The sequence below is a fragment of the Micrasema longulum genome, unplaced genomic scaffold (assembly GCF_059751315.1).
Source record: "Micrasema longulum isolate JH-2025_06_02 unplaced genomic scaffold, ASM5975131v1 h1tg001547l, whole genome shotgun sequence".
NCBI classification, from domain to species: domain Eukaryota; kingdom Metazoa; phylum Arthropoda; class Insecta; order Trichoptera; family Brachycentridae; genus Micrasema; species Micrasema longulum.
This window is the reverse complement of record NW_028278730.1, coordinates 369,292-396,210: the sequence shown is the minus strand read 5'-3', so window position 1 is coordinate 396,210 and position 26,919 is coordinate 369,292. Positions and strand designations below refer to the sequence as shown.

The 26,919-nt window shown below is 32.9% G+C and overlaps 1 protein-coding gene across 3 annotated transcripts in view; it reads left to right on the top strand.

Moving 5' to 3' along the window:
- The window catches only part of ITP (ion transport peptide), a 147,717-nt gene that overhangs the window by 18,619 nt on the left and 102,179 nt on the right, over positions 1-26,919 (top strand). Inside the window, exon 1 of one of the 3 annotated variants that reach the window (XM_088236383.1) lies at positions 20,675-21,415. The exons of the other annotated variants lie outside the window; for them this stretch is intronic. The gene's annotated coding sequence lies outside the window, so the exon portion shown is untranslated. Of the gene's footprint in view, positions 1-20,674; positions 21,416-26,919 lie in introns of those variants that run through there. 3 annotated transcript variants of the gene reach the window in all.

Here is a 26,919-nt window from a genome sequence, read left to right as displayed (position 1 = left end):
GAATCAATTAAGAATGAAGGAAAGACCTCAATCAAATATAAGTAAAAACTTGCGTTACCACACACGGCTGACGTCATCGCGCGTTCGGAGCGGGGCGGCGGCGCGGCCGACGCGGGCGGAGGGGCGGGGGGGGCGGGCGAGCAAGGCCATTGGTGGGCCGGGCCGCGTCGGGCGCCGCGATTGGCCCGCCGAGGTGGCGTGGCGCGCAGTGAAAGCCGCAGGAAGTGTACTGGAAAAGCGACATTTTTCTCTCCCGGCTTTTCTCGACGACCCGCATACCAGGCCGACTTGACGTACGCAACATTCCGCGTGCTTGCGTTATGAAATTTAACTGATTTAATTTCTGATACATATTATTTATTTATATATTTGAATCCTCAAGTACAAAGAATAAGTACTTTGACGGACACATTTCTAAAAGCAACGTCTTCCAGCCAACCAAAAACCAGACTGGACAATAGTAGAGTTGGTCAAAAATTTGTACGAAAAAACATATTGGGAGTTTACTTAGAGTAAACTTAATAGAGTCGCCCATACGGAGAAAAACATCGTATTACCATTACAATTTTATTTTACTCAACTTATATTGACACCTAAAATATAAACATAATTTATTCAAAATAACAGATCTTTTTCACGGGAGATAAAGCTTGTGCATATAAATTTAATAAAAGTACATTATATTCTACACACTTGCCCAGACCTTTACATTTTCTCCAAAAAATATTTTCCAATTATGTTGTGTTTATAATATAATAAACAAATTTCTAAAAACTCCATAGTGTGTAAAATCCAGTTAGGTATGTCTGCAAACATTTGTACAGGCTAGAAATATTGTTGATTTAATTTTTCCCTACGTTACATCATTCGATTTTTGTCTGATGAAATGTAAATAGTTTTCTTAATGGTGTCAAGACTATCATTAATTTATAAGTAATTTATCAATACCACTTCATACAAACGAAGTCAATTATGATAATTCATTTGTGAAAGGTTGATGATTATCAGTTTATTCGTAGTTTTGGCGACAAGTGATGTCCACTTCGTGGCCTAATGGTAAATACGTTTGCCTACCATCGATGAGGTATCGAGTTAGATTTTATTTTATTTATATATTTATTTCATACTTCACCAGAATCTATATATACATATATAAGACAATGTTTGTATGTGTATCCTTGATAGACTGAATAAATACGGGACCGATTTACGTGCGGTTTTTCAGCGAAATGTAGATTTTTGCCGTGAGCATAATTTTAGATCTTCAATTTATTAGGTACAAAAAAAGTTAGGACCGTAAATGTTTTTTTATCCATCACCGGGGTTGTATTCGCCGAGAATGCATATTTAAAAAAAATGGATGTATGTTATTTTTTGTGAATAAAAAAAGTATGTTTTTGAGTGTTTACAAACAGCATTCGTTTTTTACGGCTCACAATAAGATTCATTCCTTAAATTCCTTATTATTTCTACCCATTTATTTCTTTTTACTGGATTTTTGGTAATGCTAAAATAACATTAACTGACATTTAATACATTTCCGAAAATAGTTTTCCTACATTAAGTGCACTCATGTTGGTTAAAAGAGCGAAGTTTGACATTTACAAAGAGAATTCCATATTTGAATATGAATTATTTTTAGTTTTAAAATTCAATCATAAACATGTACTTAGGTACCTACTTACAAATGAAAAGTTACATCATCTTTTTAACGTTTATTCGAACGGTTTTTACACACTTTCAATATGCAATCAGGCATTTTGGTTTCGAATTAAATGTCAAGCTCACGTGAAAACCCGGCTGGTGGTAAAAGAACGACTAAATACGCGTCGGAAATGACTGAGCGTTTGGGCATGAGTGAGTTTTATAATTTTAGAAGGCTCAAGGTGCGTTTGTGTGTAATTATTTGTCGATGGTTTTATTTAAGAACACCGAACCTGTTCATATGGTTACGTATAAGCAAAGTTAAGATTTGTAAGTATACTTAATAATGTTTTAATTTTAGAGAAAACGCGGTCTGACTTTTCATCATACAAACGTATTCCCGTATTTTCTCTTAAGATTATGGCACTAGAGCAGTGATTTTTTTTACACACCATAGGTATTTACCATTGGCGTATCCCTACGCTATTTAAAACTTTATCATCATCATTCCATTTCCACACCTAATGGCTCATAAGACACAGCACTGATACACCAATCGCAGCGTATCTTGATCATTGTTGTTACATGAAGGTATAAGTCTTACGCTTCAGGTGCTAGTCCAGGGACTGTAAAATAATATTTTAGTGTGAAAATACCTTTTTAAATACATATCTCATGTCTACCATGTCGGTCGTCGAATCAGAGACCTCTTGCATGGTAGGCAAATGCAAAGGCAAACCCATGAATAAAAATGCAATTTTCTTCGCGCTTGCAAGGTGTATAAATAATTGTACGGTTTGTTCAAATGTTTAATAAACTTTGCTTTATGTGTGCAAAACAATTAGTTTTCTAAATGTACTGTTTGACCAGAATATATTCTAATATACACGATTTTTTGGGGCCAGACCGCGAAACTTTAGATGAGCATTCCTTGTGGAAAGCTTTAAAAAAAAACAAAAATAAAAATTTCCAAAAAGTAATTGAAAAAAATAAAAGTAATCTCAAAATGTAGTAAATCCTTAATTTCTCGGACAAGCAGTCCCCCCATAAACCCCTATCCCTCTCCTACCCAGCCGCTTCCCTTGTCGGGGTCCGGTGCGTATCACTATGTTGTAAAAAAAAGGTTCTCAAATTTTTTTCAGGTTAAAGGCATTTTTTATTTAAACTAAAAAATACATCATTAGAAAGCTTAATTTCTCAACTATTTTTCAACATAATCACCAGATTTTCCAAAGCATTTTTGTTGACGACTAATCCACTTTGGAATCCAGCTTCAAAGAAGTCCGCCGCCAGTCCGTGGAGGAATTTGGTGACCGCTTCCTGCACTCTTTCATCAGTCTCGAAACGTTGTCCACCCAAGTGTTGCTTTAATTTTGGAAACAAGTGGAAGTCCCTCGGTGCAAGATCAGGGCTGTAGTGCCTGTTCAACGAGATCCCAGCCAAAATTTTCGATTAAATCCTTGGTTTGGCGAGAGACGCATTGTCATGATGCAGTCTAACGCCTTTCGTCAGTCTTCCTCTCCGGCGATTTTGAATGGCTTTTCTGAGTTTTTTTAAGGTCTCGCAATAATTTTCCGAATTTGTTGTGGTCCATCGAGTCATAAACTCAACAAGCAGGACGGTCACCAAATTCCTCCATGGACTGGCGGCGAACTTCTTTGAAGCTGGATTAGTCGTCAACAAAAATGCGTTTAAAAATCTGGTGATTATGTTGAAAATTAGTTAAGAAATTAAGCTTTCCAATGATGTATTTTTCAGTTCAAATAAAAAATTCCTTAAACCTGAAAAAAATTTGAGAACCTTAATTTTTACACAGCTCTCGTAAACTAGTGTCTTTTTTATTTCGGTAGGTACGTGAGTAAAAGAATCTTAAATTTCGAGTATTTTTTAATGTACACCCGGGCTGAAAGAGTTAAGCTTATTTTGTTGTACCTACTGTACTAATTTACATTCCTCGAAAACAAAAGGTGGATAATTGTGCAGAAATACCAAATAGTTCATTTTTTCCCCCATTTAATGACACAGCAAGTTATACAGAGTCTAGCCCGAAACTGGAGTACAATAGAGCGGCTGGTCTTTGATTTCTAACCAACAGGTTTCCTAATGAACGGTGAGTCATACTATGACTCACTCGTAGTAAATGCCTTAACGAGAACAAACGGTTGTGTGTAGCGAAAACATGGCCAGGGAGGCTGGGTGATGGTGGAAACTAAATATTTTTGAAAATAAGTTTGTTTATTAAATGTGGAAAGGTTCTAGAATCATTTGAAACTTAATGGGCGTTTGTCAACAAACCGTTTTCATTAGTGCTGAAGCGGATAGCAGTGGCGAATGGTGATTTTATTTACAGGTAAGCAATAAAAAAATTACATATATATATATATATTTTTGCACCGCAACAGGCTAGGAGGCCTAATTACAGTGGTGAATTACATCACAGAGAACCCAGGCTTGAGAAAAATCACATTTTAATTTTTGTGTTCTCACCGGGAATCGAACCCGGAACCTTCCGTGCGTGAGTCAAGCGTCTTGACCACTACACCTAGATAGAAGGTACATAATATAATGTAAGTAATATATACTGTAAATTGATATTTTTCTGTGGTTCTGTGTGATACAACAACTCTCGTCCATGAAATCTACTCAAACGACGTAACTTCGTGATAAATTATATTATGTCGATAAATTTTAGGATTTAGGAAGAGAAAAATCGGAAAACTTAATAAAAACATTCTAAAATAATAAATATATATGTATATATATTGTATAATTTTATTATAAATTCATGTTATTGTTTATTTTTGAATAAAAATGTCTGCCTTAAAACAGGTTGTACCTAGTTAGGCAGACTAGACATAATCCAGAGAAATCTATTACATAAGTATGTATGTAGTATATAAGGAATTTGTAATTTTAGTTAATAAACCATTATTAATAGTATAATTAATATTATTCATTACTTTATTATATAACTTATTGAAAAATAAATAAAAAATAGCACTATGAATTCAGTCGATATTTAGGTATTCAATTGAAATATCAACTGGCCGAATTGTTCTAGAAATTAATAGTGCTAAAAACGGTCGCGTCGAGCGCCATATGTCCTGAAATATGACGCATAAGAGTAATTATGGTCTTGTGTCAAAAGTAAAATACCAAAGAAAAATAGCCCTTAAGAAATAATGTTTTTTTATATTTTTTTAAAGGGAATAACCCGCTAAGCCTCCATTTTAAAAGGCTTGTCAGCAAATGGGAAAGATGGGATATGGAAGGAGGTAGTAAAAAATTCACCACAACACCCAGACCAATTGAGGAGAAAATCTTTCATGGATTTTTTTCTTGCAACTGGCGGGAATCGAACCCGCGACGCCAGTTTCACAGTCGGCCGTCTAACCAACTGCGCCCCGACGCCTGTTTGAAATACTATTTTCCAAATCAAGAATCTTCAAATAATTTGTGTGATCTGCAAGTTTAATCTAGGAGAAAAAACCCGCACTGGGGTAAAGACGTTCAAAATATAGTATACTTATTTGTATGAAAAAATAAGATGTAAAATCGGCTAGTTTCTTGGCTCACCACGGGCTCTGGGCGCGCTTTATTAGTATTAATATTTATACTAGGATAAAAATACGAACGGTGGAAATGATTGAAAATAAATGGTAATTATTTATTTGTTTTTCTGTAAATAAAGCGACAGTCAAACATTTTAATGGTTAGTCAAATATAATAGTAAGCTGCGCATAATCGCTTCTGTACACGGTTCGCCCCTGGCGGATAGTGGTTTGGCCGGATACCGGATATCGGATATCCGGCAAGTCTCTAAGCCGGATACCGGCTCATTGTATAATAAAGCAATAAAAATACCACGGTACCCGAATTTCTGCCATAGTTAAAAAGAAACATTATAATGTCCATGAAATGAAAAGTGGCTAAAATATTTTAATTATATTTTAATGATCTTTTATCGTTCAATAAGTTGTATATCAATATGGTTTATAAGTTAATTAATTAAATAATTATAATGCTATTGGGTAGTTTCACCCATTACGCTTTATTTTTTTAACGCAAAACCTTTTACGGATTAAAAAAAAAAAAACATTTTATTTATTTATTATATATTAACTAAAACTGTTCTGCCGTTTATTTTGTAGTGCTTTGCGCGTTTGCCCATTTGTTCTAGGTACCGGGTTCGATTCCGGGAAGGCTGGCTGTTTATAAGGTGGTTTTACACTGTAATATATCATTACTATGCTCATTTCCTGTACAGATACGATTTTTATTGAGTATTATTCTTTTTTACTATAATTTATTGACTGGTACTCTAAGCATAAGACTGATCAACTTACCTTCTTGTAATAGATGGTCAAGATACGCGGTATTTTATCCAATACAGTACCCTATGCACCATCAAGCGCAGATAGGAATTTGACGATGAAGATTATTTTATTAAAAATAAAAATTGGTTGGAACGCCAATGAATAGGAAATATATAATTTAAATCAAAGTGAAAAAATATAACCGGTTGCTGTAACACTAATTTATTTGTAGCTAAAAAAAGAATTGAAACTGCCGTCAGTCAAAATCGGATCATTTAACCATCACGTCATCACACAATTTATTACACTGGAAAACCACAGATAATTATTGTAATAAATAGACTACCTTAATCAGAGTATAATATTTATAGGAGACCCATTGCGGACACAGGTAATGTAAGATGAATGGATTATAGGTGCAAGGGTTAGATGTTAAAAAAAATACATATTTGCTCCTAGATCAACCCAAAAAGACAAATTTATTTTCTTTTTTTTAAATTTATTTTTTTATTCATAAATTTCATAAAAAGTACAAGTTTTTGTAAAATTCTAAACATAACTACTTTTACACATCTAGTAAATTTTATCACTGTAACTCTCCAAAAAAGAGACTAACTCTTGTGCTTGGGGTGACTTACACTGTTTTAGTTGTTTATTTTTAAGAGTTTATATAATTTTAATACGAGTACATGAAAAGAAAAAGAAAAACATAGGAAATATAAAGAATAAACATAAAACAATAAAACATTCATACAAATTAAAATTTAATGTTGTTTTAACACGAGTTCAAAAAAATTCTTTAGATTAACTTTAAATTTATTTATTGATATTTTATTTTTAATAGTTTTTAGTTCATTAGGAAGATTATTATAATTTTTTACACCTTTGAAAACAAAGCTATCTTGACCATGACTTGTATGGAATTTAGGAATTTTGATATTATTTTGGTATCTTAGTGACTTATTCATTTCAAATTCTTTTATTTTTTATTTTTTATATTTTTGTATAATAGAATTTATTTTATAAAGAGTGTCTACTGTATGAACCTTAAATATTTTAAATAGACTTTCCGTATTTAATGTTGATATTATGTAAATATTAAAAAATGAATTATTGAAGTACTAGCTTTGTAATTAAACATGTTGAATAATATAACTTAATATAAATCTGCCGATCAGTTTCAGAACATGACTCTTCAGACATTCTTGCTTTGTCAAAGCAAGAATGTAATGATTTTACACAAAAAAAACTCAAATCATTAACAAGACTTATAACCTGTCGTCGGCTGGTTTAAGTCATCGCTTTACACACTGTGTAACATTAAACATTCTACCAATCTTTATATATATAATTCCTCTGTACGTGTGATGTCACTGAACTCCTCATAAACGGCTTAACCGATTTACGTGCGGTTTTTAGAGAAGTATAGATCTTTGCGCTGTGAGTGTTCGTAGATATTAAAATCTTCAATCTAATATGTAAAATATAAGTGAGGAGCATAAACGTTTTATTTATCGATCTACCATAATTCCTTATAACTTCTACCCATTTATTTCTTTTTACTGGATTTTTGGTAATACCAAAATAATTTTAAATTCAATGCATTTTTGAAAATCGTATTCCTACATAAGTACACCCTTTTGTTGGTGAGAAGACCGGAGTTCGACGCTTGCAAAAAGAATACCATATTTGAAAAAATATTTGTTCTATGTTTTGGAATTCATCCATAAACAAGTACCTAGGTACATACTTAAATTCTATATTTGAATATTAACCGTTTTTAGTTTTGGAATTTCACAAAAAGTACCTAGGTACCTACTTATCAAGGAAAAGTCTTTTTCAAGCTATTAGCTTTTAGCAAGCAAGCCAACGTTTGGGCAGGACAACGTCAGTCGGATCCGCTGGAATATTATACATTAATGTTTATCACTATAATTTAAAAGAGTAATTATTATGTACGCCGACGACATTGGACTATTCTGTAAAAATCAAACAGAAGTTTTAACAAACCGTGACATAAACGAAGATCTAACTATGTTGACTAAATGGAGTCACAAAATTACTTACACTTAATGAAAAAAAAAAAATTATCCATTTTAAATCTAGAAAAAAATGACATAAAATAGATGCTCACAACGAAGAACGAGTAATTGAAATTGAACATATTAAATATTTAGGACTAACAATAGACAGACAGTCGACATGGACAACTCACATCAATAATGTGATTAGCAAAATAGCTACAGTTTTTTAGGTGAAATAATTCAATTAGATGAATCTCACCCGCATAAATAAAGGTTTCAGCTCTTTAACTTCACAAACATCAACAGACGAAAGAATTAAAATGAATATAGATGTTCAAATATAGGCAGAATGGTGAATGTTACACAGTGTGTAAAGTGGCCACTTAAACCAGCTATTGACAGATCATAAGCCCTGTAGATGCCTGGACTTCTATATTACCTTCTCTTAAATGTTCTTCATCTCTCTTGTAATATGTCAATGGAGAATGTTAAGTTTGCGGTGTGAAGTAGTATGATCGAAATCTGTTTTTGCAGAATTAGATACGGTTTTGAATTACGCTATTATTAAGGTAGGTAGGTTTTAATGTATAGTTTATTTTGGCATCAATAACTAATTTTCCATTTTTGGTGGAGATTTCTAAGTTTGCTTTTAATACCCTCATACAACCACAAAGTTAGTGCTTCAAATATAAATTTTATATTTAAAAAAAACTGTTTGAGTGTATTATTTTACGCACTAGGCGATGGCAATGCCTGAAAATACTTGTCAATATTTACACTTCTTGTACCAGTTGGTTAAATTGAATTTTTAAACATACCTTCCTAAAAATGTAAAAATCAGGTTTTTAGAAAGACTTCTTTAAATGAAAAAGTCATTATCCCTGAAGAGATATCAACGATGCGCTACCGTGCAAACCTGATTGACTCAAGGCTTTGTTTAGGGTTGAAATTCCTGTTGACGGTTCTCTAAATAAGGCTGGGCCGCGATTATGGTGTATATTTGGATAAAAATTCAAGGTATCTTCGTCGGTAACCGGTAATTGAACATGTTTAGAAAAAAAATTGTCAAGATATTCTATTTTTCACATGGAAAACTAAATTTTACTTTGTAGATAAACTTGAAGCCTGAACTCAGCGTGAACGGAGATATTCTGAATCAGGTAGAAGAATTTGTGTGCCTGGGAAGAATGTTTATTAGGGACGGAAAGGCCGAGAAAGATATTAAAAGGAGAGCGAGTGCCGGGAACAGGGTGAACGGTGCACTAAAATCTACTTAGGCAAACAAATGTTTATCGCAGTAGGCTAAATTAGCAGTTCACAACGGAGTTCTAGTGCCAACTCTTATGTATGCGAGCGAAGTAAAGAATTGGAAAAATGATAATGAAAGTAGGTTGAATGCTGTCGAAATGCGATCCCTCGGGCGAATGTGTGGTAAAACGATGTATGATAGGTGCACAAATGTCGAGATCCGTGAAGTGTGTAAGGCTGAGACATGCATTATTGACAGAATCAAGAAAGGGGTGCTGCGTTGGTTTGGACATGTAGAGCGAATGGACAGCGAAAGAACGGCTAAAAGGATCTACGATGCAAATGTTGATGGATGCAGAAAACGAGGAAGACCGAGAAAGACATGGCACGATCAAGTCCATCAAATACTTGAAGATGGACATGTCAAAAGTAGGAATAATCGGCGTGCGTGCATGAGAAGATGTATGAATGTAGAGGAAGCGAGGTCTGTATGCCAAGATAGAGTGTTATGGCGTTCTATCCTCTCTGCCTACCACTACGGGATTTGTTTGTTTGTTTTGTTTGTTTAAACTTGAAGATAAATTTTATCTTCCCATCATAATCGAGGCCCTGGTCCAATCTTAAATTTGTCTGTTTTGAAGATTTTTTTATGAAGGGCCGCACAATTATTTGAAAGATACAAATTCTTTAATACTAAAAGTATTTTTACCTGTCGCATTTTTGTAAATTTTTAAAATAATTTTATTTGAATTAATAACTATAGTTATTTATTTTTAAAGGTGAGCCTGTTTTTGTATCGGTATAATATTTGCTATTTTTTGTTGTTTTTTTTGGGAAAATCCCGAAAATCCATAATACAAGAGTTAAAAATATAGTGCACAGGGTGGATTATGTGAGTTTTAATAGTTTTTATTGCAAGGAAGCTTAAATTGTCCGAACCAGTGGCTGTATTTGTGTCAAAATTATCTATTTAACTAGAAATTTTTACATTTTTAATTCGAGTAATATAGGCGTTGTTTTTGTATGAGAATCATATGAGATTGAATCATTATGTATTTAAGATCTGAAATATGGGGTATTATCAATTTTGTTAGATGTGACGTTAGTAAAGTATTCATTAAAAGGATGAGCTATCACTGCTCTGTCCGTAACTATACTATTATTTCCTGTGATTTTTATTGGGAAAATTATTGTTTTTTCAAATTTCTTTTTGAGATTTCGTTGATAATATTCCAGGTTTTTTTTTTGACCAGTACTTGCTATTTGTAATAATCTTGTTTACATTTTTTTAAGGGTCTTTAAATAATTTCGGTGAATAATGTATTCGTTACGCTTATTTTGAGCTTATGGCAAATATTTTGATGAACAGTATATTTCGTGGTTTTTATGAATCTAAAATAATTTATTCCTATGTTGAATCGATATAATTAGTCCACGCGTAATCCAAGATTTTTTAAAGTTAGTCACAGACATAATCCAATTTATATAATAATAGAAGCATTTCATTTACACGGTTTTTTTTTTACCTTTTAACACTAAGGTTTAACACACATAACAGTCAGCGATGGCCAACTACTATCTGCTAGTAAAGTATTATTATTACGACAAAATTTCTATGTCGAAACTCTTTAACAAACATCTAAGTAAAAAAATATCTTTAAATTAATATTATGCATTTGATTTTATCTCAGTTATCTTAAATCTACCATTCATAAATAATAAAAAAATAACAGAACTTTCGCCGATCGCTTTTAAGATGTGAAAAACGCCTCAAGGCTTTTTGTTTCACGACATAACCGATTAAAACCATTTCAATCAAGAGTAGATATTAAAATACACAATATGAAAAAAATGCATACCCGAACAAAATATAAATAAATTCCGATTGAGTTAGCAACAGATAAGGCTATATAAAAATGACCATATAAATAAAAATTAATTAATATTTTCTATTCTCTGGGTATTTTAATAATTTGTTCGACTTTTACAGCAAGCGTTGGCAATCTACGTTTTTCGGCGCCTATCTATTGGCACCAAGTTACCCATTTGGTAATTTCAAGTGACCTTAACTCTTAAAAGACTGTGGTAAATAATCCCTTTCCGCGCGGTGATGTAACATCGTGTTACCACTAGTAAAATATGGAATATCCTAAAGTTCAGACATTTGAAAAAAAAAAAACATGGAGACATATCGTTTAATAGTTACTTTTCCATAATGTATGCGAATAAACATATTATTTAGCCCTGTTATAGAAAAATAAATTAAAAATCACAAATACGCCTTTCATGTTACGCGCGTGCGTTCCTCATCACTGTCATCAACTGACTGAAGACTGAATCTGTTTAAGACAACACCCACCGTAGAACAGCGTCGCTGACTTCCTTGTTATGACTTCTATCTTCGTGCTCTCTCTTGTATAAGGTATCTGTATAGATCTGTCGCTGAATTAGCGGACATTCATTCTTTGCGTAGCAAAGATAAATATTTTATGTTTTAACATTTCGCATAGTCATACAAATTTTACTTTCCAAATCGGGTGTGAAAATGTCAATTTGAAGATTACAAAAAATACGAATTCTTCGTTTAAAAAAATAAGAGAGATATATCAAGTCTTGTATCCTATGTCGACTACTGTGACATCACAGCCACACAAAAGTTAAAGCCTATATATTCAGATTCCATTGATGCTAAAAACACTGGAGTCATCCGGTACACCACTACTGAAATATCTTGTTCTAAAACACCAGTAGTGCAGTAATAATACTTATGCTGTCAACAAAATTCAACGGTTTGCTGGTATTAAAGCAGTGGAAACCGAATAAATTCCACATTTTTTATAACAAACAAACTACCACTGACGCAGCGAGGGATGTTGAACAAGATTAAGTCTTATTGTCATGATCAACCATACTTAACCATTATGTCATTTCATTTTTATTTTACTAGGCTTTTTTTCACATACTGTTTACTTTCAATTACTGTTTTATTGCTATTAATATCATGTCATAAAATTAATATTTACCTGTTATTTTCATAAATAATTTATGTTTCAATTAATGGCAAGTAATTTATTGTGTTTTTAAATACATTGTTTTTCATTCGATATTCTACATCCTGACTCTAAAGTCCGAGGAGGAATTAGGGAGCGGGCCGGGCGGTTAGAACAAAAAACATAGAAGTTCCATTGTTATTTGTGAGTCCATATTTTAAATGTTTTTTCTTAAATATTCTTTTCAAAAGTCTATATATCCAAAAAACAGCAATAAATTGTGTTTTTTATCAATATTCCTACAGAGATGAGGTAGAATTTTTTTCAAATTCAGGATTATCGATATTCGAGCGTTTACAGGGCTTAACTTCAATATCAATACATAGATGGTGCTCCAACACGCTAGTGAATGCTTTCTCATTTAATAGGATATATACAGGAATCAAAATGATGCCAATGTCGATATTCGCTAATAAGCGGAATGGGGAATGTTGTTAAAAACGTAAAGTGGCCACTCAACCCAGCCAATGACAGGTCGTAAGCCCTGTAAACGCTCGAATATCGATAATCCTGAATTTGAAAAAAATTCTACCTCATCTCTGTAGGAATATTGATAAAAAATATATACCTACTCCCCCTCGGGAGAAATCCAGATTTGTGTATGTACAAAAAATACACATACCAAAAAATAATGTTGTGTAATAAATTGTGTTTTTGCTTCGAGAGATACCTACATTTGAGACAGTTTTACAACTTCAAACCGCTCTTCTGAACAATTTACCAAATGTGACATCCAGCATTTCAGCTATAAGGTATTACCATTAACATATCACAACGTCGCGCGGCGATAGGAAATATTTTATATAAGAGAATATGGAAGTATAGGCAAAAATACGCAATGTATTGTAACGATTATATTTCATCCTGCACCATTTAAGCAGCGCGTAATTAAGCACGGGTCCGAATAATATTTTTTGGTACGTCAAAATTTGAGTATGGCAATACCACGTCAGACCGTCCATTTTGAAAAGCAAAGACCGCCCGTGACAAGCGAAATTCGTGAATAAACGTGTAACTTAAATGGGACAAAACGAAATATAATCGTTACAGTATACAATTATTCTTCCATTCAGTGCAAACCCTGTCGTTGTCCACAATGGTGACACGTATTCAAAATGTCTACTTTTTGTAAGATTCTATCTAGCGTTTGTTTATGATGCGGTCTATCACTGCACCGGGATTTGAAATCAGTAAGATCAAGGATAGTAATAGAAAACCACGAACTCAAAAAGGGCGATATTTCGAGGTGTTCGAGATCAAAACCAACCGAGGCCCGAAAGGCTGATAAAATGAGGCCTATAAAGCCTGTGAAATGAGACCAGGAGGACAGAGACGTATTGTCTAGTATCTAACAGCCGGCACAGCCGACTGTTTCCTGCTTATTATATTTAATTTATGCATATTAATTTAGAAATTGATGCAACTAGTTCTTACACCCACCTGTGTAAAAATAAAAATCTGCTGACATGACGGCCTCGCGGTTCAACGAACTTTTTATTTAAACTATTGTATTTTCCGTATTTTTGATGAATAAAAAAAATAACACATGTGGACATTTTATTATATAACAAATTTGACTACAGCCTCCGGTAGATAGCGATGGAGTCATGCATAATTTTAATGATTAAATATAATCTGTGATATAATATTAAAATTACTGAATATACGAGTACGTCATCACTGTATTATTATTGTGAGGAGAGAAACTCTTTTCTTGAAATCCACTTAGCGCGAATTTCAAACGCGGAAAATTTGTCGGGTCATTATTATAATTGACGGGTATAACGTTGTACGCACCTATGTAATTTCTTAAGAAATATGACGTCAATTTGTAGTAAAACAAAAATAGATTTTGCGAACGGAAAAAATGATCGTGTGGAGAGGGTTGAACAATTTCGTTGTTCGACCACAGTGCCACTCAATTTTGTTAAGGATAAGCAAACAAAAAAAAAAGGTTAAATGTTATTTTAAATACATAATTATTGCAGCAAGGTCCGGTTGTTCTTTTTATCATAACTACTAGTAAAAAAAACAGATTAGCCTAGCAAATGTTCGCATGGCATCACCTTCTTATTCGTCAATCCTGACTTTGCGACTGATTCTGGACATTCTGATAGCTTCTTCCACGGCCGTTTCCGCTGCACATTGTCGTACGTGATCCATTTCTCGTCTCCAGTGACCACTCGTTTCAACAGTTGCTTGTTTTTGAACTTTTTCAGCAGCTTATTGCACGCGGAAATTCGGCCCGATGATTTTTTTGGACTTAGTCTTAAAATATAGCTCGATTAGAATGACAGCTGTCAAATCATTTCATTAGTGATGGGCAATTACTGATCACTGATCAAATCGATTTTATCAGTTATTTCATGCAATCATGAAACTCTGTTTCCGAAAATTGATATAAAAAACGCAAAAACAAGCCTATTATAGTGTAAATAGGTGCGAAGGTTTTCACGGTCACTGTTATCAATATTATGTATCTTTTTTGGGTGATACCGTGTATGTTGGATTTGATCCGACGTTTCGGCTACCATTGCAGGAGCCATCTTCAGGTTCACACAGTTTTCCCTGAAGATGGCTCCTGCAATGGTAGCCGAAACGTCGGATCAAATCCAACATACACGGTATCACCCAAAAAAGATACATAATATTGACTATTATAGTGTGTTCAACACAATTATTCACCAAAAGTTGAGACATTATACTTTTTTCATGAACGACATCAAATTAATTATTTTTTTATTCGATCAATTTACATTGATCAATTTGTCCCATCTCTAACGTTTTTGCAAAATGATGTAACCTTGTAAGAACGTCGTTAATAAGTAGGTTTATTTTAGTTTTCTTTTATTTTTAAAGCTGATTTTATATAATTATGTTGATTTATGTTACAAGAATTGTATTAAAAAAATAAATTAACACGCCAGATACAAATCATTTTTTTGTGTATTAATATAAATAACTCCCTTGACGTTACTACAAAGTTATGTCGTCACTTTTTCTGACAACTGTCATTCTAATCATGTTACATTTTAAGGACTATAGTTCATGCGGCAACCACTTATCGAGCTTCTTGACCAATCCAGCGGAATGCAAATGGTTTGAAACAGTTACATGACCAATGCTTAACTCCTAAGCAATCTCCCGAGTGGTCGCATGTGGATTTTCATAGATTTTTTTTTATTATTTCGTCGACTTTTTCCATGATGGGCCGCCCAGAGCGAGGGGCATCTTTGACATTAAAATTTCCCGAACGAAACCGCTGGAACCATTGTTGTGCTACAACAATGGTTCAAGTTGTTTTTTTTTCACGGGCCTGCGACGCATTTTTGCCTTTCAGAAAGTAAACTTTCAAAATAACACGAATTTCCACGCTCGACACATTCATATTCAAAATGGAATAACTTTTACACGATTGATCAAAACGAAGCTTTATTTTCATTAAAAATATTATTTGAAATGTCACCTTTTCAACGCGAGCGTATTTGTCTAACTCAGTACAGTGTTGCCAGAGCAAATTGAGTTCAACCCCATCTTGCGACAAAATACGAAACTACTTTTTGAACAACCTTCGGGCTATGGACTGTTGGGAGACGGACAGCGGCGTCGGGCAGGTCGTTGTGTTAAGTTATATTTAGTTTTATTTTTTTATTTGATTGATATTTTAGAGATCCTCATTACTTTTTACTCTGCTTATTCATGTTTTTTCAAATATATTTTTTACTATTCTTACATATAGATATTTTATTGTTTCTTTTACTATGTTTTTTGTTTTTACAATGTATTTTAATATGTTTTTTGCTATACATGTAAACATATTTTACTATGTCTTTAATTATGTTTCTTACTATGTTTTTTGTTTTTACAATGTATTTGAATATATTTTTTGCTATGCATTCATACATATTTTACTATGTCTTTAACTATGTTTCTTACTATGTTTTTTGTTTTTACAAGGTCTTAAAATATGTTTTTTACAATACCTTTTACTACATTTTACACAACGTTTTTATAGTATACATTTTACTATGTTTTTCACTATATTTTTTTTACTATGTCTTCATTCGTAGCTAATGGTGCATAAGGTACTGCATTAGTACAACCATCGCAGCGTATCGCTCACCCCTTCACTCCATCTCCTCCACTTTTTAAAAACTATTTCTCGAACAAAATGTATTTTCATAATTTAATCAGTGCATGTTTGTCCTAATCAGGGCATGTGCTTATTAAAATGCATGTCGTGCTGGTTTTACATTTTTGTGCAACAACTATGGTGTCCTGACGAAGAGACGGGTACGCATCGAAACTGGTGGACTTAAAAAAGTCGACAAGTGGTTAAATACAAATATTAAATAACATTTAGTAAAATGTTTAGCCACAAAGTTAATGGTTTAAATATTAATAAAATTTCTTGGTTTTCGGCTACAAAAAGTTTTCTCGAAGAACCTTTTAAAACTTTATGCTTAAAACGACGTAACATTGAAAAGTAATAACGTATAGTCTTTAAAATGTAATATGATTAGAATGACAGCTGTCAGAAAAAGTGACGACATAACTTTGTAGTAACGTCAAAGGAGTTATTTATATTGACACACGAAAAATCATTTGTGTCTTGCGTGTTCATTAATATTTTTAACACAATGCTTGACACATAAATCTATAAAACATTATAATAATCATTAATATATAAAATCAGCTTTAAAACTAAAATAAACCTCATTATTAACGACGTTTTTACAAGATTACATCATTTTTCAAAAACGTTAGAGATGGGACAAATTGATCGAATAAAAAAATAATTCATTTGATGTTGTCCATGAAAAAAGCATAAATGTCTCATTTTTTGGTGAATAATTGTGTTAAACACACTATAATAGGCTTGTTTTTGCGTTTTTTATATCAATTTTCGGAAACAGAGTTTCATGATTGCATGAAATAATTGATAAAATCGATTTGATCAGTGATCAGTAATTTCTTATCACTAATAAAATTAGTTTGACAGCTGTCATTCTAATCAAGCTATATTTTAAAGACTATTACTATGCATTCCCAATTATTAATAATAATTGGATTCCTATAAGTATCGAGAAAAAGGGACATTCTTTCAATATTAGATTTTTTTTAGTTTCAGTACTGCAGAGCAGCGTTTATTTAATAATTTAAAATACACATATAACAATTTGTTTCCACTAAGTTTATTTTTATATGCATATCTATTTTTATACATCTAGTAAATGTCAAAACTGTAACTCTCCAAAAAATAGACTAACTCTTTGACAAAGCATTGACTTACAAAGCATTGACTTACACTATTATAGTTGTTTATTTATTAGAGTTTATATAATTTTGAATATACGAGTACATGAGAAAAAAACAAAAACATAGGATGTATAAATATAAACAGAAAGTAATAATATATTCATACTAATTAAAATTTAACGCAGTTTGTACACTTGTTCAAAAAATTTCTTCAGATTTACTTTGAATTTATTAATAGATATATTAGTTTTAATAGTTTATAGTTCAGTGGGGAAATTATTGTAATTTAGAAGATATTTCTTCAGTTCTTTTTTTTCATTTGAAGATCTTTCATGTTAATGATGGTTTGTGGGAGATCATTGAACAATTTTGGAATAACGCAATTTAATGTTCGCTCTCCGAAGTAATTTTATCATATTCACTAGCTGTTTTGAAAACAGCTAGTGAATATCAGCATGTGGAACGCGAGGTACATCAATTCAAGTAACGGAAAAATATCAAAATTATTTTTCAACTCTATTTACAAAATATTTAAATCCATTGGATTATTTAAACTAAATTTGGAACTAACACAAATATTGACTGGACACGGGAGAATGAATCAGTACCTGCATAGATTTAAAATAAAAAATTCTGACACATGCCCATGTGATAATGTTTCGATCCAAGATGTTCCTTACCTGATAATTGAATGTCCGATCTTCAGTAAAGATAAACATGATCTGGAAACAATGCTGGGAGAAGATCTAAAGGTTATTAATAATTAATATATATAGCGCAATTTTTGTGGAAATCACCTCAAGGCGCTGTACAATAAATAAATATCCCAGCACGTCTTGCAGCTACAGAGCGCATGTACGGTTGGGATTCTAGTTCCTCGTCTCCAATTATGATACATATGAGCTAGATTACATCACGTCTTGTAGCTACAGAGCGCATAGACAGTAAGTAATCTAGCTCCCATTTACATATTAATTTTTTTTTTTTTTTGATATTTTAAAAAATGAAATAAAAACAAATTTATAAAAACAGAAGTTAGATAACAACAAGTCTTGCAGTTACTGAGCGCATGGACGGTTGAAATTCTAGACCTCATTTACTAAATTTATATATTTGATAACATTTACATAAGTAATACGATTGATATAATATGATAGCTAACATCTCAAAAAGTCTTGCGCATCGACGAGTGGAATTTCAGCAATATAAGTGCCGATGCGTGAGCTGGTTTTCGACAGGAGGTATTTTTAATTTTGTAAATGTCACAGCGCAAATGGATGCAAGGAAATGGAGTGAATGGACTGACCTTTTTTGTCGATTTTCTTATTTTCTCCGAGCTTAGCTGAGGCGGCGATACGGCGGAGCGAGCGGCAGCTTAAGCGGCAAAACTCTAAACCGAACATGCACTTCAATCGCGGTCAAATCGGACACTGACCCCAGGTGGCAAAATAATCAACTCAATAGTTATTAGAACTATAAAGGTGCAAAAGGGACCGGATTCAAGTGGGCGAGAGGAAAGGAGACAGGTATAGGAATTTATTTACGCTGTGCCATTTTCAATCGGCCCAACCAATAAGAATGATTAAAAAAATACAATGAAAGAAACACAATGATAATACATCGAGCACAGAACTAGTTAGTATGAGAATTAAGTAAACATGTAACAGCACAAAAAGTAAACGATAAAAAAACTAAAAAAAAGATAGAATGCACTGGAACATGCCTCAGAGGAGCACCAAATCTAAACATACCCGATATTGCATAGGGCAGTGAATTGGTACACCAAATGCAATATATCTCGATTATCTGTTAAATGAAGACAAGGTTATCAGATTTACGCTTTAGATGCCAGCGCAGAGGCAATAAAAAACAGTGCAGAGCAAAATCACAAAATATTTCTTATCGACGTTGCCAGAATTCGAATCATGGACCTCGTGTATGGTAGGCGAACGCGCCAACCTCTGCATTACAAGGCTTAATTAATAGCACTCGATTGTTTTATTCGGGATTTTTACCTGACAGTAGCCGCCGCCGAGTCAAAAACAATTGTCCAGGATTTTAATTATATTTCACATAAACCTTCCTTCTCTCGGTTACGATATAGTCAAATTAACTGAACCAACGGTATTTCGAATATATCCAAATGTTTGCAAACAAGGCTGGATTTCACTCCTTAGGGAGTTATTGAATGTTCCACAATGTATAAATTGGTCATATAATCCAGCCGATTGTATGTCATATGCCCTTTAAAACTTTGTTTTTCATACTATTTTTTCTCTGTTTTTGATGTGTATTATTATTTATTATTTTCTTTTTCTGAAATTAATGTATCAAATATTTTTGTGTACCAGATATTATGTTATTATTATATATAAACCTACTGTAAACTATTTTTTATTATTTGTTTTTAACAATAATTTGTTAATACCATTTTTTTATACGTATAAGTATGTGTAAATAAATTTATTTTTTGTTTAAATTCTTTACAAGTTATTTACACTTTGCTTTTTAATTCTATTACTTTTCTTATATCCTTATTTTTTTCTTCTTTTTTACTATGTAAAGTTTCACTTTTTATTTTGCATAGCAGTATGCTTTTTATTGTTTCTACATGTATACAAAAAAGCGTTGTTTATCTTTTAAATTATTACTTACCATGTTTGTAATTACCTGTATATTTTTTGTAAATGCCCCTTGGGCGTATTGTAAAAATTAAATAAATGAAATTAAAGGCCTAGACTTCCATATTCATAATGAACTTCAGTTTTAACCGAGCTAATTTTAAAATGATAATTTTCTACATTTGTTGCAATAGAAAAGGAAAACATTTTTGAGTAGGAAATATATTAGAAGGAAGTCTAGGCATTTACATGGCTTATAACCTGTCATTGGCTGGTTTAAGTGGCTACTTTACACACTGCGTAACATTCACCATTCTGCATATGTTTAAACATTTTTCTCAACTCTACCATCTGTTGACTTTTGTGTCCAGTTGCAAAAAAATATCTTAATAACTCCCTACGGAGCAGATCCAGCCTGACTACAAACATTTGGGTATACTCAAAACGTTGATTTAAATTTTCTTTTGTTTTTTATGGGATTCGGGCAGGGAACGGAGTTGTTCTCGGGAGTCGAGGTGAGTGTGGTCAGTCAGGAGACTGGACGAAATACGAGAATACGCGAACCACTCTGCTAATTCGCGACACTTTAGTGCCGCGACGTTCATAGTGTGTATATTTATACAATACTTAATAATATCCTACTCCTGTGGCAAGGTCATTGGGATCTGTAAGGAACCTGTGTAAGTACCTAGTAAGGTACCTAACTCTAGCTACTGGCTACGTAGCCGGCAGTGAATGCATTCATCTGAACGCGAGCGTATTCCGTTCCTACATTCCAAATTTATAATTCAAATCCAATTCGCATTTGGTGCGAAGTTCGCCGCGTTTCTCGTTCCCGAGACCTTGTCAAAGATAAAAAGTGAATTTTGAAGCGGAGAATAATAGCGCAAGTGCCATTTATCATCGGCCATTATTTATCCTGCCTTCCTTTGGCTATCATTCTCTCCATGGTAATGAGCTGCATCCTGTACGCTAGGGACCCGCACATCTAACGGTGGTATGCGGACAGACCACGCCGCGCCGCATAAAAAGTTGAAAAATAAGTCCCACGAGTAAAATGGCGGGACGTTGTGCGTAAAACAGTGAAAACAGTTACCGCCGAGTTAGATTGTGACCGAGTATCGAATGTTCGAGTGACGCTTGCGAAAATTCCGCTTTCGTGATGCGACAAACAAAGACGATATTCGAAAAGAATTCAAAACGAAAAAAACTAGTCTTGTCAGATTTCAATCCAGCTTCTTACAACACATTAGGTAAGTAAATATATTTCTCAAACTAATTGATTTAATATTTGTAGTTCCCGCGCTGTATAGCTTCAAAGTTATAGAGCTGTCACTGTGAAATTTAGGTTATGTTGATAAACACAAATGTACTGTAAAATGTCAAACTTACCACGAATTTCGGATGAATTGTGTAATTCCCAGAAAATATTCGTTGGTTAACAGGATTTAATAAACTTATTTTGTATTATAGATAAAAAACACAATACGGTTAAGTTACAATCTATGATAATGATGAAAAACAATTCTCACTGACAGCTAACTAACTAGAGTGAAGTTAGCTGCGGGACCAAAGTACAGTGTTGCTGTTGTTAAAATGTAAAATATCGTAGGTACGAGAAAACAGGTTTGCCTTTTATTCTCACAGTCACAAAATTAGAATTTGTCATTAAATGCATTATTTTATAGTGAAAGCAGAATAAAAAATGTAGGTGACAAAATTTTATATGTAAAATACTAAATAATGCATTATTGATTTTTGTTACTTGATGCACTTTGGAATCTAATGGGAATCCAGACAGATTTCTTTATAATATTAATTTTGTTTACATGTGTTATATTGATTACGAAATTGATTCTTATAGTTAATTAGTTAGATAAATTATCTTTTGACCAGGGAGCGGGCAGTCTTAAGTTTGAATCTCAACTTTTATCAAATAAAAAGACGGCTAAATAATATATTTCCTTTTGTAAACAAAGTGTTCCTATTTGCTGAAAGTTTTTTTTAATGACGGGATAAGGGCAGTAAATTTCAACATAAATTTATTTAATATAGTCCAATCATCAATATATTTATTTATTCATTAACGGACTTAGTTCATTAAAAAAATATCAAACACACATCGTTATAATTTATAACGCATATCAAATACAAATAAAGAAAGTTAAAGCTACCTCAAGACAAGATCTGGGCCCCGTTTACAATGGGAAGTTAACAAAGTTATCTTCGACTGTCTATAAAGATAAATATATATTTGTCTACGAAAATGAGTATATTTGCATGAAAATTTAAAGGATCTTCATCAGTAACCTATAATTAAACATGTTTAAAACAAAAAAAATATGCATATTCTGCTTTTCTTACAGAAAGCGTAATTTTACTTTGTAGATAAAATTTAAGATAAACGTTAACTTCCCATTGTAATCGGAGCCCTGGTTTATCTTCGTGATTGCTTAAATCTAGAAAGACAGATTCCAAAAAAGACAGACCCCAAAAAAAGTTTAGATCTTGTTTCGAGTTTATAATGCGACATAATCGGGACATTGGTGCATGCAATGAATGGGTCCTGATGATAATAATTATTACAAATTCGTATTTAATTAAAAAGGTTCTTGAAAATAAATATAAGTTCAAATATCCATTGATATAAATATATATATACACAAGATCTTAGCGCCCGTCTTGTGTTCCATTTTGCTGAGGCTTCGGAAATTATTTTATCTTTCATAAAGGGCATTGCATAAAGGGCGCAACATGTAGTAAAATTTTGAATTCACTGTAAACTGGCATAAACAAACTCTTTTACTCTATTACAAGTTTTGCCCGGAAATATTGATGCGATATGACGTGACAATGCTAATTTTTTAAACATAATTTGAACTCATCGTTCTAAGGACTATTTCATATGTTCATATAACTAACATTTTTACCAACGGCGTGACATTTCAAAAAGTAATTTTGTCAAATTTATTACTATTATTTTATTTAAATTATTTATTGACAATTCTTGATGGAATTCCATTGTAATGATGTAATAACTTATATTTACAATGAAGTTATTAATTTTAAAATACGTGGCACACTTTCACTTATTTATTACTACTACCTAAATTTAAAATGTAGGTAATAAGCATTACGATTTACCTTTCCGCATCCAGTGCATAGGGCACTGCATTGGTGCTCTAATCGCAGTATATCTTACATTGTAGGTAAGGTGATCATGTGTCCGAAAATTTGTTCGCCAACAGTTGTTTGCGAGATATTTGTTCCCGGACATTTATTCGCTAAAGCAATTCACCGGCTAATGAGTTGTTCGCCACTTCACTTCTTCGACGAACATTTATTCGCCATGATATTTATACTAACTTTAAACTTTTAATTATTAGTTGTAATTGGCTTAGACCATTGTATATAATAAATACAAAAATATATCACTAGAAAAACTCGTCATGTTTGGCATTGATAATAATAATTGTGACGTCAAGATTCGTGACGATATTCTATAAAAATTTAAGCGGTTAGGAACAAAGTTCAAAATTAACATGACTCGTGACGTATAAGGGGCGTGGCCAATGCAATGACCGTTTTTGCGAGAATTCAAAATTACAAATTCGAAAGATTTTTTATGCTACTAATAAGATTAACATATTACAACAGAGATGAAGAACATTTTTGAGAAGGTAATATGGAAAACTAGGCATCTATAGGGCTTATGACCTGTCTTTGGCTGGTTTAAGTGGCCACTTTACACACTGTGTAACATTCACCATTCTGCCCATATTTGAACATCTACATTCCTTCAATTCTTGTATCTGTTGAAGTTAAAGAGCTAAAACAGCCAATGACAGGTCATAAGCCCTGTAGATGCCTAGACTTCTATATGACCTTCTCTAAAATGTTCTTCATCTCTGTTGTAATATGTTAATTTTAACAGCTCCCCAGGGAGTTGAATCAAGTCCTTATCTACGAAAAATTGGACAAACTTAAAATATTGTTGCTAATAATAAGAAGCAAAAAAAATTTTTTTTTTCTCGACAGTATTTCTGGGACCCTTATTATTTAAAAATTGTTTGAAAAAAAAGTGATATTTCCCCATTTCCATTTTTTATGTTTATCAGTTACTCAACGAACCCGCCTCTTCGTCAGGCAACTTACAATATTAGAATGCAAATACCAAAATACACCGCCTCATTAATATATTACAACAGAGATGAAGAACAACTTTGAAAGGGGATACAGAAGTCTAGGTTTTTACAGTATTCAATTTTAAGCAGTGGTGATTGTTAACAGTGTGTCAACTGGCCTCTTAAACCAGCCAAATTCGGGTCATAGTCCCTGTAGATGCCCAGACTTCTATATTACATACTCTGCAGTTGTTCCGTTAATCTTAATAACTGACCGTAGGGTTTAATCCAGTCCTTGTCCACAAACACTTGGACAAACTCAAAATATTGTAAGTATGTACTTCATTGGATTGAATAGGTAGGCGAATGCTTTACTTACTGGGATTAAATTATCGATTTGCTGAAATGACATCATAAACTTTTAATGCACAATATTATTTTTATTTATTGGTCTTAATGTAAAATTTTATTTGTGTATTGGCCGGTTTATTGCCAATTACAAATTCCTTCCTTCCAAATAAAAAGATAAATAGTGTTTTTTTTAATGCGTAGGTACTAGGTATGTGTTTAAAAAAAAAAGTTAATCGTGATTTATTTTTACATAAACGGCATAAATTGCCCTCATAAATAAAAGCATATATATTGAACATAAATATTAAGAAAAAAAATCACAGGTGCATACATATACATATCATCATCATTCCCCGGACCTAATGATGCATAGGGAACTGCATTAGTTCATTAATCGCACCGTGTCTTAATATTTTTTTTTGTTACATGAAGAAAAGATGATCAGTCTTACGTTGCAGGTACCAGTACCACCCTTATACGTATGTAAATATGTAATGAAAATGATAAAATTGCATAACTATAACAAAAGAAACAAGGAAATACACATAAGTAACCAAAAATATTATTGATAAATCCACCTGGTCCATGAAGAAGTATAGAAATTGAAAAAATAATTTTTTTTAGGCATTGCCTAGTATGAGGGTGAAAAAGTTTAATTAGATGAATCTCACCCGCATGACTAAAGGTTTCAGCTCTTTATTTTCACAAACATCAACAGATGAAAGAATTGAAGGAATACATGTTGGCAAAATGGTGAATGTAACAAAGTGTGTAAAAGTGGTCACTTAAACCAGCCAATGACAGGTCATAAGCCCTGTAGCCTAGACTTCTATACTCCCTTCTCCAAAATGTTTCTCATCTCTGTTGTAATATATTTATAACAAACAAAAATACCAACATAATATATACATAAATATGTAAAAGAAAAACGTTTTTAAACATACACAAAAGTTTAAGAATTATTTTGCGAGAGAAAAAAATAAATCAGACTCGTTTTATAACTATCAAGTCCAGAACCAAATATATCAGTCTTATCCTCATACTGATTACCATATCTGTGGAGCCTAGAAATAGGCGAGTGCATGTGATGGTTGGTCCCAGAACTACCTATTATTCTTCTTCTTCGATGGCGTTACAGCCCAAATCGAGTCTTGGCCTCCGTCAACTTTTGCCTCCAACTCCGCATGTCCTCAGCAGCCATTTTCCGATTTACAACTTGTAGAAGCTGTGCTGCATCTTTTTTTACGTCAACATCTCCCTGCCTATATTGGTTTAGTTTCCCACCTGTCTGACGATGTCGGTCGCGATCAAAACCATTCACCGGTGAAAATTATAAAGAAAACAAGAATAAAACTACGCAGTATTTTTATTATTATAATTAAAATGCAGTTCCCCCAAGAAATGTGAATTGAAAAACTCCACATGTTTAAAAAATAGTTTGCAAGTGTGCAAATCGTCAGCAAGTCGATGCTGAAATTCTGTATTGTTTTATATAACTACCACAATTTTTCTATCAGTACCTTGTGGTGCATGGGATACTGTACAGGTAAACTACTTTCAACGTTCACCCGTTATTTGTTACGTAAAGGCAAGAGCAGTCTTACTATTTTTTTGTGTTTTGATCATTTTTTGTGACGTGAAGGAGGGTTGTTCAGTCTTACGCTTCAGGTACCAGTTCAGGGACTATGAAATATTCTGGTGTGAAAACACCCTTTTGAATAAATATTTGATATCAAACATGTCGGAAATCAAGCCCGAGGCCTCTCGCATGGTAGACAAACGAGCTGACCATTACACCACGAGGCCAACTTATGTTTTCTTACACGCAGTTAAAATTAGAGCATTTAATTGTACTGCGAAGCTTCTCGAAAATGTAAAAAAAAAAAAGTTTCCATAAAAAATAACTACTATGAAACATCATAGTTTCTGGTCAACCGCTGTTTAGAATAGACAATCAATTATGTGTTATAATGGATTTCTGGTTTCCGGGAAGCCATGTTTAGCGTGTTTTCTTACGTACGGAGTCCTCTTTTTAAATGTCAGCTCTACTCACCGACGACAACTCGTGACGTCACAAGCGGTGTAATTTCAAAATTGGATTCCCAATTTCAAAAAGTCCATTTTCGTAGTTCTTAGATATTTCAAGTTTAAGTGTTTATTTTGTTCCTGAAATGTTAAATTACATAATTTCGGAAAATTGAAAACACGTATTGTAAAGTTTTTCTTCTTCTTTATTTAAGGATGAAAAAATACAAAATTGTTACACGTTTAATTACAAAATT